The sequence below is a fragment of the Arvicanthis niloticus genome, chromosome 6 (genome assembly GCF_011762505.2).
Source record: "Arvicanthis niloticus isolate mArvNil1 chromosome 6, mArvNil1.pat.X, whole genome shotgun sequence".
Classification (NCBI taxonomy): Eukaryota; Metazoa; Chordata; class Mammalia; order Rodentia; family Muridae; genus Arvicanthis; species Arvicanthis niloticus.
Genome location: NC_047663.1, coordinates 31,708,105 through 31,723,777, shown reverse-complemented (window position 1 = coordinate 31,723,777; position 15,673 = coordinate 31,708,105).

Genomic DNA, 15,673 nt, shown 5'->3' with positions numbered 1-15,673 from the left:
AACCCAAGTTTGTGCCTTGATATATATCTCTATTAAATTCTGTCTTGCTATATTTGGCCCATTGTTACAGCTCAAAAAGATTTTTATGGGGCATGATTCTGACACCCGTGTGTTCGAGTTCCTGTGTCTGTGGTCCAGATTTGATCAGCACGTATTCCAGGCATTCAAATAATCCACTGAAGTCCACCACCAAAGACCCCTGCTGTATCCTCCACGATGGCTCTTCAATCCTATGTCAGTTTAATCACCTTTTCCTTTTGTGTCTGTGAGAAAATCCTTTACTGTAGATCAGTCCTGGGCTCCATCAGTTAATAACCTTGACCTAGCATGAGGTGATTTTGAGAAGCTTCGTTTAATAACCCTAACCCCTAAAACATGAGGTGAATTTGAGAAGACTTATTTCTTAGCAGATAATATTCCACCTCAGCATTTTCTCCTGTGTTAGGCAATTCCAAGAGCTCTGCGGGTTACTTCCTGACTCTAGCCATGAGTCTAATGACTTGCAATATGTAGCAATAAGCTAAATCCATCTCCACAGACATGTCCAAAATTTGATTTGCAAATTTCTGTTCATTCCCCAATATTTCTTACGGCCATGAAGTCACATTGCTCACAGCTGTTGGGTAGCTATCTGGCTACCCAACCATAGAGCTTTGGCACTAGACTTGGCTAAAAACCCGTCAGTTAGCTCTGTTGGCCTAGAAATTCTTTCATTAGTTTCAGAAAATTCAAAAACTCCAGGAAAACCTATGTATGGAAATCTTCCACTCCTTTGTAAAATTCACTGGCACACCTTGAAAAGAGTGTTTCTTAAGTCTTGTCTGTTCACTAACACTGCCCTGGCTGCTTAGGTCCAGTGGCGAACAAGAGGAGACCTAGACCCCATAGATCTTTCATTAGTGAACACGATCATCCAACAGGAACACAAGTAAACAGTAACTTCAGGGTTGGGGAGTTTGGTCCTTGTAGCCCTGCTGGACATGGGATATGTGCGCCCACCTATAGTCCTAGTGTTGCTGAGATAAAGACAGAATGATCCCTGGGGCTCACTGGTTAGCCAGCCTAGCCTAGCTGGGGAAAAACCCACTCAACCAACCAACCAACCAATCAATCAATCAATCAATCAGTCAATCACACAAACAAACAAACAAACTAAAAAACTGTATATGATATCTGTGGAATGACACCTAAAGTTGACCTGGATTCCATTCTCTCTCTCTCTCTCTCTCTCTCTCTCTCTCTCTCTCTCTCTCTCTCTCTCACACACACACACACACACACACACACACACACCTCTACACACACAGATATGTATATGTCCACATCCACAGACAGTAATACCATTTCAAATAGTTGCAAATGCCATACAGAATAATTTTGGGTAGGACATAGATGTAACTAGCATAATGTAATATAGAAGAACTGGATGGGTAATTAATCATGCCACTATATTTATTTCTAATATGGATTTTGTTATCTGTAAGGGGGTTAGTTTTTATTCTAGAACATGTTTTTCAGCTACAGAGGGTAGAAAATCAAATAAAAGAAAAGTTAGTAACCTGCATGATGAGAAAAACATGCAATAGTTTATGGTCTGTCTTACTGCATTTGATGTTGTTAAATAGATATGGCAGAATGGCAAAAAAATGAAATATAGAAAGTCAAAACATTATATAAGTCCAGGAAGAAAAAAGTATATCCAAACTGAGATTATATTTTAGATGTGAGCTGACCCAGCCTTTCTCTCTCTCTTACTTCCCAACACCAAATTGTATGGAGACAAGATGAGTGTACAGGGCTGGGCTGTTCTGACTTTCCACCCCCCTTCCTGTATGGCTGTTCAGCCACCCTACCTTTCTGATGCCCATTTTTGTATACTCTCTAAACAACCATCTTCCATCATGATCCATGGCTTTGGTTTTCATTTTCTTTGTTCGGGAACATTTTCCATACTGTACTCCTGCACTGACTCTGTGTTTACCCTCTCAGAACCCTTGGGTCCATTCTACTCATGGCTTCCCTCATATGGACAATTATTCCCTTTGTCCATGAAATCAGAACAGATAGTTTTGACTGTCTATTTTATACTGGAGCATTCAAGACAGTGAAATTAGCACTCTGGAAGCTGACACTTCCTACTGGGAGCTTTTTTCATAGTTTATACCCATCTGAAAGCCTGGATGACACTGATCTGTATGTCTCTGTTTAGTTAAGTTTATTGACCTCATGAGTACCTACCTACCACAGAAGTAGGTAGGTGAGTGACAGTTCACAGAATTACTCTATGACAAAGGTTTATTATATCTGTTTAGGCTCTATTCTGTTTTCTTAGTTAGGGTTTCCATTGCTGTAAAGGGACACTATGACCAAGGCAACTCTTAGAAAGGACAATATTTAATTGGGGATGGCTTACAGGTTTAGAGGTTCAGTTTATTATCATCAGTGCAGGAGCAGGCAGAGTTCAGGCAGGCATGATGCAGGAAGAGCTGAGAGTTCTGCGTCTTGTTCTGAAGGCAAACAAGAGAAGACTGGCTCACAGGCAGCTAGGAGGAGGGTCTCAAAGACTACTCATACAGTGACATATTTCTTCCAACAAGGTCATGCTTACTCCAACAAGGCCACACTTCCTAATAATGCCAAACATTCAAACCACCACACCTGTCCACACTGCAACACCATTCTGACCCCCACCCTAGTTCTGTAAACATGCCCAACTCACTGTAAAATCTATTCTGTTCAAAATCTCAAAGGAATTTTCCCAATAAACAGGAAGAATGATCCTTCTTAGTGTTGGCTTCAAATCAGAAGTATTTGTTGATGAGGGGCTCATTTTGTCTTGGAAGGATTGTGATGTGCTCTATTTGAAGCAACTGAAAATAACTGGTCCCCATTTTCACATTTAAGCTGAAACTTCCAGCCTCCTTATCCCAGAGAACGATGACCAGAATGTACCATGAATCGAAGTTACAATCATGGCGAGGAGTGAAGTACAGCCTCCACTAGCTACTACAACATTCCTTGAGATAAAAGAGAACCTTGGTTGTTTCTGCCATGCAGGATTTAGGTGAGAATAAAAATCTATCCTCAAGAGTTTGGAATGATGGCATAAACCTTTAATCCTAGCCCTTGAGAAGTTGAGGCAGAAGGATTGCAAACTATCCCAGCCTGGTCTAAATAACATGATCTAGTCTCAACAGAGCTGGGGAAAATTTATCCTGAAGAAAAAGGGTGAGGAATTGAGTTAGATGTCTCCCCTCCTTAAGCTGGGGGAGGGGAGGTCCCTTAGAGTTTAGGACAGCTCTGGTTCAGTTCTCCTACTTTCAAAGCACACTAAATACTGAATAGATTTTTGCAAAATCATCAACAAAGTGATCTTGTCATTGCTTTATAAAATCGTTAATGGCTTCTTCACTATTCCAGCCCTGAGAAGTGAGCAAAGCATATAAAGTACACCCTCCACTTGTTATTCTAACAATCCTTGCCTGCAGTGTTTTAAATACTATGAATATTCAGGTGTTGGGTTTAGATATTCTTCCTTTCTTATCTTCTCACATATAATCAACATTGCTATGTCCTACTATGGTACATACAATTCTATTTTCAATCACATAGAGAAGTCTAGCCCTCTTGGGGGAAGCAGGGAGGTGTGGATGAACTACTACTGGCTTCTGTGACATGGTGATGAAAAATTCTTTGAGAAAGGTGCAGAAAAAGGGAAGTGCCTCAGTGAGCAAGAATTTCACATCAGTATGGATGAGAAGGCCTGGAAATGATAAGCTTAAAAAACAGATATGACTGCCAGCCCTGGCAGTACCACCCCATGGTTTTCTGTACTTGAACAGCTTGTTTGAATGATTCTCATTAGAAAAAGGTGATAATACCAATAATAGATAATGGTCTCCACCATGTCCACTGTTACCATCAGTGTCTTGCTCTCGCCAGTCCCAGATGGAAGCCTAGTGCCTGGCATGTGGTCCGTGATAGCAGACTATGTTTTGGGTACCTGCTGCATGTCCAGATGAACGCAACAACAGCTGGGTGACTCTTGTGGCTACTTGCCAAAAGGTAGTAACATCATTAGAGAGAAAAGTGTTCCCCTTCTTGTTGGCAATGTGAAGATCAAGCCAAGGGCTAGCTAGGAAGTTAGGGATGTAACAGCAAGACAAAGAAAAGGTTCTGAAGGTGGTGGCCATCACGGGGTGGACTGAGGTCACAACATGATGGAATGGCAGCCCAGAAGCAAGAAACCAGTTGGTACAGGACTCTCAGCTTTCCCAGGATCTGTCAGGGAGAGGGAGGGGCAGCCAGTACTTCCACTGGAGATAGAATATCAAACCTCTGCATTTATTACCTGTACCTGAATGGTAGCAGGGCCATCTCTTGCCTCATTCTCTCCTGTTTTCTAGACTAATGAGACTTGGGAGAAGTGAGGGTAAGTTTGTGATTTTAAAGAAAAACTTCCAGGCAAGAAGTGTTGCTCATGAGGATAATCTTGTCTGGCATGTCTTTCATCTTGAACTTAAGCCTGATTCTGCCTCTTGGAGGAAAGAAGCCTACACAAGTCTAATTTCTTTCCTGTTGGTTGTGTCTTCAAATGGGGGTAGAGGTGAGTTCCATTTTAAGATTGATCAGAGACTATGTCCCTCTGCTTATAATTGTCCTGAGAGACCTTTAAGTCACACATTAAAGTGCCCCTCACCTTGGAGAGGCTCATTGGATGTTTTAATTACATAATTCAAAATGATCAATGAATGGAGATGGGACCTTGTACTTCCTAGTTAACTTTCTAGGCAATTCCAAAATCGTTTCAAGCTGGAGACATATTAATCTGTGTTTGTTACGAAGTTAAAATAGGTTCATCATCTGATATGTAGGAGCCATGGGATAGAATTACTCCATTGTTCATTTCTTAGCACTAGATTTTTAAAATTAAAACAAAATTTGAATGGGCAATTCCTTTTGGTTTCAACTGCCCTTATGCCTACTCTTCATTTCTGGAGGTACTTCTGGTGTAGGAGGGCAGAAGTCTGGAGGAAGCATCTTTTAAATGACCCCCATCACTCCATCCCTTCCCTAAGGGCATTTTGACAAGTGATGGAGTTATCTGCCTGGTGTAGATAGTTTTGTTCCCTGGCTATAGGCTCAGGAAACTAGAACTTCTGACTTCCCTCTTACACATTCTGAGAACGGAAGTCATCCATGTGGTGACTTCTGCCAGATGAAGGGAATTCTGACGTGTACCCATTACAGACAAGCAATGAGAAGGGCGGGAGCTTGCCTGCTGCTTTCACCCTACGTATGCCCTATGTGTGAACTTTGTGACTTTAAAGAGACCTCAGAAAGCATTCATTGAAAAGGGGTGTAGCTTAGAAAGAGCAGAGGCAAATCTCTCTCTGTCCTCCTCTTGTTTTCATCTTTCCAGATGGACTCTTTGGACTCGGAACATGCATCTTGAGCTCTGATTTCTGTAGGGAACACAATAGAAGATGCTGTTGTTTACCAGCATGTTTCCATTTTTAAAGGTTAAATGTCTAAGGAACCCAGATATAGAGTTTTTTCCACAGGTGCGTGTGTGTGTGTGTGTGTGTGTGTGTGTGTGTGTGTGTAAGACAGGCTAATTTAGCAGTCAGTGAATACTAGAGGTGGTTCTGGCCCCGTGTCTTTACCTCAATAAGGCTGGACAAGATGATAGCAGAACCGAGCCAGAGACACAAGGAGTCTGAAAACAGAGGTGCCCACTTTGTTCCGGGTAAAGCTTGAAAGTGTAGCAATGTCTTACAGTTCTCTGTAGAGAGAATATCTTGCATCTATATGGATGTGGCACCTGTCAATAAAAATCTGATGGCCTATGGCTTAGTCAAGAAATAGGAGGTGGAACATCCAGGAGGCAGAAAGGATTCTGTGGTGGTGCCGGGCACAGGAGATTCACATGGGGAATATGAAATGAGACGGTCCCTGAGCACAGGTAACCAGCCATACAACAGAATGTAGATTAGAATAAACCAGTTATTTTAAGTTACGATTTAGTCAGAGAAGAGCCTGTCTATATGGTCATGGCATTTTTAAATATATTTTGAGTCTGAGTCTTATTTTTGGGAGCATGGGGCTGGGAAGCAGAACCAAACCTGATTTCTACAATCTTCATTGCAAGCTCTGGTGAGAGCGCAGCAAAATACAGAGAGGGCATAGCATACAACATCGTACCCAGAATACTCTTCAGACATCCAAGAGGCAAGAAGCAGCATCCCAAAGTTCTGCATGCCTCTTAGAGATTTTTTTGAATGGGACTAAGGAGAAGAGTTATCAGAGAGAGAAACATGGTATCTGTGCTCGCTGTTAGGAAGCCAGTCGGAGCAGAGGGTGAGCTAGCAGGTTTAGAAAAATCCAAGGTAACACTGGCAGTTCATGCAGTATAAATTACATCCTAGGAGACCGTATCCTCTACAAGAAGTAAGCTGCAAGCAAGATCCCCTTTCTTAACAAAACATTACCAAGTAGACCTTCCTTCGGGTATGCAGTAACTCTTAACCAAGAAGTACCTGGAAGGAAAAATCAACTAAGTGATTTTTTTTCTGCATTGATTAGACATTATTTTTCTATATTAGGAAGACTAAAGACTCCAGATAGTTATTAAATTGATCTATAGAAAGTTTGCAAAATTATGTTCTTTTTCATCTATGAGTTTTATGGCCTGATAATTGATGCCGATCATAGTTTCTCAGTGCCGAAGAAACTACTCAATAATCCCTGGTTTTACTTAAGCTTCTTTCTTAACAAAAGCTATCTGCTTTGTCTGTGTTTGTGGTGTTAGAGATTGAATTCAGGGAGGGACTCCTGCATGGTAGGCAAACAAACACTCCACCACTGAATTAGCACACCACCACAGCCTGCAGTGACGTTTCTAGCTGACGTCGATTGTGTGATTACAATGTACAGACAAGAAGTTGATAGCTTTCAGCAGCCATCCCTAGGCTGACTGGCTGGATATCTGTTGCTACCTGTGTTCTCTGCTTAATTAGTTGGATTCCAGTACTCCAATAAACTTAACTCTCTTCATGATTCATTTATTATTTTACAAACATAATTTGAGGAACTCTTAACTGAAATGCTGAACATCAGAATTTGAAGGGAGCAGATAACAATTTATCCTGTTCCTGTATATTCATTTACTTGGGGACACTCTTTTCTGTCTTGCTGGGTCAATTCTGAGGTGAGCCCTAAGATGCTTCAGACTTCTCTCAGAGTATTAAAAAGTCTTCGGGTCACATTAGATACCTAAACATTCTCAGCTTCCTCTGATGTCTGAACCTTGACTGAACTGAAGGTACCACCATCTGCTATGGCTGGGGTTGCTGTCCCTCTGCTGTTTAGAGCCAAAATAGGGGACATGACAGAGAGAAAGGCAGACATGGAACATCTTACTGCACTGGTAACTGTTATCATCACTCTGGTTCAGATATTTAAGGGAACTACTTGTTGGGGTTCTCTGAGGAGCTCCTAATTCTGAGGACAGGATGCATCCTTTAAAGTTAGCCACGCTCTTCCCTCGGTGTCTGAGTATCATGTCACCCACTTCCAGCATCCTTCTTGTCAAATCTTCTTGTACCGTTGGATGGTCCACTTAATCAATCAGAGAATCCTCACTTGGCTGCAGGAGAAACCACTTTCAGAGTTCTGCTGTTGGTGAGACAGTTTCTTTTTAACCACATCTGGGAACTCCCACTTTCTGTTCTTCATTTTTAACTGCATGAAACATGAGCCAGAGTCCATATAACTGGATCTCCACCTCCAGGGTACACATATGAAGTCCTCTGAGTGTCCAGGTAGAGTCACTTTTTGAGTAGAGAAGACAACAACCTCTGTGCTGCATGTAGAAGGTAAGAGGACCAGAGTGGGATGCAGTGTGAGGACCGATATCTCTTCTGAAAGTCCTCTGATGTCCAAACTCCCTTCCACCCAGCTATGACCTTGCTGGGAGCCACAGCAGCAAGCGCCGTGGATGTGGGGAGCATTTCACAGTAAAAGCTCTAAAGGCTTCAAAATGAATGTCACTCTAAAAAAACTCCACCGTGAAAGCTTACAGAGATATCTGCTGTCAAAATTGTCTCTGAGCAGAATCTCCTTCTCACAAAATGGTAAAAATGGGCATCATGTTGGCAGACAGTGAAAAGGAACTCCTAAGTCAATGATGATTTGTGACTAGCCTAGGATGGGACATTATTTAGACCCAGAAAATGGGCTTTTCCTGGAATATATTCAGTGGGGAAAAGCAATGGTAACTATAAGATCGGGTGGAAAAGAGCAGATCTATGCATTAACTATGTTATCAATTTCATAACATGCATGTGTATTCGTGGGTTTCTATGTTTATATCTTTATAAAATTATTAGAAAGACACATACCTAGTATATGCCTAAGCATGTTTTCGGTGGGGAAAGTCGGCCCATCAGAAATCAATGTCTTCATCTTTCTAATTTTACCATCTGAGGAGAAGATTACAAATTGGCTGTGAGTGGGACAACAACCTTGTTTAAGGATCTGTTTTTTCTCTTTTGAGCTATATCAAGAGCAACACTACTGGCCTTTCAGATGGTAACTTGCCAACATGGCAGCTCAGGATTTTAATGAATTCCCTTCTTCTGAGGCCTAATTTAAGCCCAATTTAGAGTGAACAAAACAAACACATTACCCCATAAAGAGGAATGAGAGCTCCTTTGTTGTCCTGGCTTTGAATCTTGGATCTCTTTAGAACAAGAAAAATAGAGAGAGAGAAAAAAAAGAACTTAATAAGCTTGACTCCTCTTCTGTTCAATGCTTTTCTCATTAAGGTTTAATGCTGTAAAATGACATTTAAAATGTAGGTGTCTGTAGTATGCCTTTGATTTAGTTTCTTCACCTGAAAGTTGAAAAAGGAGAATATTCTAGATACAAGAGGTAGGCATGCTTGGGAGATATTCTGGCCACTTAGTCTCCTCAATCATTCTTATCTTGCCTCTTTTCCCCAACTGAAGACACAGACACATATATGAGTGCACACACACACACACACACACACACACACACACACACACACGCTTCTATTCTTTCTGTATGTATATGAACATACTCCCTGCCAGATGGCCTTCAAGGGAGGCTCTGAATCCCACAGAAGAATGAACTTCTGATTGACTCCAAAAGAGGAAACCCATCAGAGGAGGTGAGTGGATGGTAAGATGGGAACCCACATCATCTGGAGGCTACAACTATCATTTAACAGAATGTGACCAATAGGACCACAATGTCAAGATGTCCACGGTGTTAACATCAGACACAAAACAACATCAACTGCTTGATCCTGGGATGGAGGTTGTTATCTCTCCACTCAGGACAGGAGAAATGTTGTTTAAAACCAGTGATCATATTCTAAACACTTGTAGCTTCCACATGGCTTCCCAACTTTTCACAAGTAAGGTAGTAATTCTCATCTGGAATGGACAGATGAGGAAAGGTGGGTACCACTTGCCCAGCTTTTTTTTTTTTTTTTTGCTCAAGTTTTCTCAAGTCTTTAATATGACTTCCCAGCTTGGGACCTTGCCATTATCTTTCAGTGGTGAAGACGGGATGAGGTGAGCCTCAGCTTAGCTGAGCTGTATATGGAGTTCCTGCTGCCTCCCAGAAGCCACTGGCACAACCCTCCTGCCCAGGGCCTGATCTTCTCTCTGCTTTCTTTTCTTCCCAGACAAATGACTAGACTGTGTTCTAGAGCCAGTCCTTCTTCCATCTGTCTTCAGTCTCCTTATACACTGTCTGTATGAGGTAAAAGCAAGTGGGATCATTCCCTTCAAAACCTCAGATTCTCATTTTCAACTTTCCCCCCTTTTTCCTATTGTAGACTCACTGTGGACCAGGGGAGCTGGCCTGGAGCAAGAGTGGGGTTGAGGCATGTCCAACCCCAGGAATCACAGGGTGCAATCAGCAGGAGTAGGATCCCTCACTGCCTGCCTGCCCCAGGCCTGTGTGTCCCAGAACACATAGCCTTGCCACCTTTGCCCACCAAAGGAGGTCACATAGGCAGGTAGCCAGGTTAAATTTCCTCTTCCCTTATAAGGTATGTCCAGTAGCATCTGGAATTCCTTCTTATGCTAATGAATCATTCCTAGCACCCTGGCCCCAGCCAATGATATACGCTCGCCTTGAAAGCCCCTACCCATGCCCCCCAAAATTTAAACAGCCTTAGTTCCCCACCTCTGTCCTCACTCTATCTCCAGAGTCTGTTCTCACTGTGCTCACTATTGCCCAGGTCTCTTCCGCCCCCACCATCCTGTCCTCCTTTCTCTCTCAGAATCTGCCAGGTTGTAGTCACGTCATGGCTGATCACATTGCTATGGGCAGGGAGGCAGATCTGAATGGCAGCTCTCCATCCTTTTCCTTTTAGAAGACTTGAAATTTCTAACTTTCCTTGATTGCACTCATCTGCCAGGTCTATTTTATTTCCAGGTTTCTTATCCTCAGTTGTGGAAGAATTTATTGATGATTCAAAGATCTGCACATAGAACACATAGATACGTTCTACTTCTCTCTTCTCTCTCTTTCTCCATCCAGCCTTTCTGAGTCCAACCCTTCTTCCTTCTGAGCGAACCATAAAAATCATCTTTGATGCCAGTTCAGCTGATAAGCTGTGTAGTCAATAGCTACAGCAGTATATGGCGCGTCTTGTGGACATCTTCACAGGACTCCAAAGGGTACTCCAGAAGCAATGGTGCAGCTCATAGTCTGCAATCAAACCAGCAGCCCTGAGTAGTCATTACCCATTGTTTAGCTATGTGGTGCAAAAGATGAGAAATGCTGAGAATTGTCATAGATTCTTGAGAGGCAGATGACACTGGCTCCTAATCTCAACACAGATTAGAGCACTGGCCAAACTGGGCAACAGAGCTGTCTGTGGGCACCATCAAAATATATAGTATTATTAAAACAGGTAGCTTGGTATTTTAAAACTCATAAATGGCCGGTGTTATTGATAAACCCAAAACTCAGCTCACAGGCATTCCTTTAAAAATCTTCTTTTGCATAATGAGGTGTGTTATAGTCGCCAGCCAGGATCGCTTGAATAGAAAGATGAATGAAAGAAAGAATACTCCTTCTCTAAGACCCCTAGTGCTGGTTCCTAAACTATGTTTAGGTTTGTGCTGGGAAGAGGGGAGAGAGTTTAAATGAAATGTAAAATTGAAGTTTAATTTAGACTAGTTAGTTCTTAATAATAAAAATAAATCTATCTCTGAAAAAGTATATGAGTATGAAGGGATGCCTTGGGACCACATGCAGCTTGGCTACTGATCTCAGCCTATCCAGCAACCCACACATGCACAGACATAAATTTATAAGTATAGGCATTTTCAAGATAGCATGCTATAACTTTTCTTTATGTGTCTACTTGGATGGGAATATACATGTGGTGTTTATGTGTAGTATGTGCACGTGCACGCGCGTGTACTGAGGCCAGAAGAAGAATGTGGCTGTCCTGTTCTATTACACTTCACCAAATTTGAGACAGGTTCTTTCACTGGACCTGGAGCTAGGCTCGTGACCAGCAAGCCCTAGGGATCTGCTCTCCTATCTCTGTTCTCCAGTGTTCATGTTACCAGTGTGTACAGCCACACCAGGCTTTGTGCATAGGTGCTAAGTATTTGAACTTAGGTTCTATGCTTGCACAACCATTGTTAGCTTCAGAATCACCCACCCTAAAATGTCTTATTACTTACTCATTTTAAAAACAAATAAAAATACTAGAAATAACACTTATGGACTTGTCTTGTATTATAATAGATACTTAATGTTATGTGATACATGTGCAAACCACTCATCATTTTTTCCTTAGGGACTTTAAGGTAATTTATAATTTTATTCTAATAGAAATTATATTTCAATTTTATATTTCTTTTTATCCAAGTCCTGATATTTTTAGGAGAAACTCTTATAAGATAGTATACTTATTTTAAAGTTTCTCAAATTTATTTCTGTCAAACTTTGTCTTCCCACTAAATGTGGACAAGAGCTTCTATGTCTCTTCCTACCTTTGTCAAAAACTTAAATATTTGTTCTTCTTGAAGATTAAAAAAAAAAATCCATTTGGGCCGGAGAGATGGCTTAGGTTAAGAGCACTGACTGCTCTTTCAGAGGACTCAGGTTTGGTTCCTGGCACCCAAATGGTAGGTTACAACCATTTGAATGCCTTCTTTGACCTCTGCAGGTACCAGGCATGCATGTAGGAGACAGACAGACATGGAGGCAAAACCCCCATTCACATATCATAATAAAAAATTAAAGCAAGGGGGAAAAGCAATAATTAATTTAAAAACCTGATTGCTATTTTTTCAGATTGTGAAAGTCATGAAGTTGAGCATTTTAGTAGGTTTGTTGCCAATTTTCCCTTTTATATAAACTGTTCACCTGTTCCACGTTTTGATCGGCTAATGTGTTTTACCTTTTCTTGTATTAGTGTTCTCACTTCATCTTTGTCTCTCTCTCCATAGCTGGTAAATATGTGTGTATTACAAATCTTTCCAGTCTGTTGCTTGTTTATTACTTAATAATGCTTGTAGTATTCGCTTAGAATTTTTCTTTTCTTTTTTAGTTATCTTACAAACTTGGAACTTCATCATTGCATTTCACATCCTGTGTTATTATCATTTTCTCAGTCCCCCAAATATCCTCCATTTTCATTTTTTTTTTTTTTTTTTGCCTTCTCCTGATCTACTTCCTTGCTCCAAACAGTCCTCATTCATGTCATGCACACTTAAATCTAGGTGCTGACTATGAGAGAGTATATGATAATTTTTTTCTCCCATTACCCTGTCCTGTTTTTCCCTTCCTCTCTTTTAGTGCCCTTGCTTCCCTACAATAAACCCCATTTTACCTTCATACTATATATGTATATATACATATATAAAAATACACATACATGTATATGTACTATATAATATATACAAATATATAGTGTATAAATATATATGTTTATTCTATATATAGATACACATATATGCATATATTATATATAGTATATACAAATATATAATATAAATATATACATAAATAATTGTATATAATTTTTCACACATGAGAAAAAGGCATGCTATATTTATCTTTTAAATATTCTTTTTGTTAGCATCTTTTTTCTTAGCATACAAGGTAATAATGAGCTTCTGGTGACATTTTCACTGATATATGTAATTGTACTGTGCTCATATGTGCTCTTCCACCTCCTTTTCTTTCTCTCCTGTTTTCTCTCATTAGTATCTTTCCATATCCAAATGGTACCCCTTCTACCTCTATGTCATATATTTATATAGATATATGCTATATATGTCATATGCATACATACACATATTAGACACACATTTATATATAGTTAAATCATATGAGAGGTAATGGGTGATATTTTGTTTCTTCCCTTCATCACTCTTAGTTATTATTCATTCTTTTTCTTTTAGACTCCATCTTTCCTTTCAAAGGCCCTTTCAATTTTCATCTGTCTCTGTCTCTGTCTCTCTGTCTCTGTCTCTGTCTCTGTCTCTGTCTCTCTCTCTCTCTCACACACACACACACACTCACTATGTAGATTCTAGTCTGAAAGAAAACATGGAAATACTTGTCTTTCTGAAGCTGCTTTCTTATGTAAATGACATGATTTGATTCTCCTTTATGATAGGACACAATTTCATTGTGGATATATACTATATCTTAGGTATCTGTTTATCTGTTGGTGAGTGTCTAGGCTGGCTTTATATCTTGGTGCTTGTACTACTTATGGCATCTTTTGGTCTATAAAGGTTTCATGTAATGTAGATAAATTTGTCATTTGGTTTTTTTTGTGTACTTTGCAAGGCAGGGGATAAAACCCAGAGCTTTGTCCATGCCAATCAAATCTATCTCAGTGAGCTCATCCCTAGCCCATGTCATTTGTTCCCACTAGTGTGCAGACCTAGAAAAGCTTGTTACCTTATTATAACTGAGGATTTGGGTCTTTAATTCATCTGACATTCATTTTGTCTCTTGTGTACTATATCCTTCAGATATAATATGTAACAAGAATACATGACCAGACTTTCTTGATTTTTTCTCATTACATGGATATATTTTTTATTCCTTCATAATTTTTAAGCTTTTACTTAATAAATGAGTAAGCTTAGATGTATCTGGCAATTTTAATGGCACTTAACATTTAATTATAAGAAGACATTAGTATTTATATATCTAGTCCACCAACTTGATGGACTTTTGAGTTTAAATTATCCTGTCATAAAATGTTGTAGTGAGTCAGTACAAATTGCTCACTCACCTTATTTGCCTCTTAAACACAAATGCAAATATTTCACTTTATTAGGATCTTTACAGTTCTCTTAATGCTGTTATGCAGATTCAGAACAAATTCAAAGTGTTTACTTGGCTGAATTGGTTATAAAATATTATTAAACCTATAGAGAACAATCTGGAGACACACTTCTGTCCTTAATATTCATCTCTCACAGAACATGATGTGTGTTTTGGATGCTTGCCTTCTTTGCTTGTCTTGTATTCACTGTCCTGAATCAGGCCACCGTTACTTTCAGTACAAACCTTTCAATAGTTTCCTTTATTGTCCTTGTCTTCTTTTTCATCCTTGTATTTCACATGAAGTTGAGGGCAGGGAGGCTGAGCTGCTAGGTTTCCGGCAGTAGGTGTGGGAGGGCATTTGTTCACATCTTGATGGGTAAGAAAGATGAGAAGGGATTCAGGCTGGAACTGGGTTGGGATAGCCTACATCAGGCCTGCACCCCAGGAAGGTTCACCTCCTAAAGATTCTACACTATCCCAAAAACAGTGTCATCGGTTCCAGCTGGGAACTATTTTTTTTTTAAGAGAAAGATTTTAATGATGAGTAAAAGACAAAGCTAGAAGTGTTCTGTGAAACTTATAAGGATCTTTCCAGAGTGAAAATAAGTTCTGGCCATTGACTCTCTTTTCTTAATTATAGAACAACTGTGATTTCACCCTTCCCTGTAGCTTGGATAGTATGTGATAGAAAAAGAAAAATAAGAGTAAAATTTCTGAAAACAATATAGCATATGGATGCAAATGAAAATAAAAATAACCGAGTCACATTACATGTGAAAATGAGATACATATGAGTTTCAACATTAATTATTTCAATGAAAATTTCAGTTCCAATAGGTTATATGGAGGTAATTTGAATTTCAGTTGGATGGCTATAAAGAACAGAATAATGATTGGCTGTGGCAATGTAATATTATGAAAATATCTCTTAGATTGTACGTAACTGGAACAAATTTTTAAACATATGACATAAGGAGGAATTTCACATTCAAACTATAACAATATCCCAGGAAGTAAGAAATGCCAGGGATGTAGTCCAGTAGTCAAGGGAGGCCATGGGTAATGAATGAAGCCAATGCACAAATATAGCTATATGATATTCAAGCAGGAATGCCAAAAGGGACAAAATATCTAAGCCCTTTGGGTTAGATATCTAGATACTTAGCCCTTTGGGTTGCCATAATGCCACTGGTACCCTAGGTTCCAGATCTGTACCTTCAGGACTGAATGTTTATTTTGCTGGGTTTCCTTATATTTGGTCCAATTCTTCCTTGATAGTCTTCTATTCTAACCTTCTGGAATTAGAATGTTTGCTTCATGC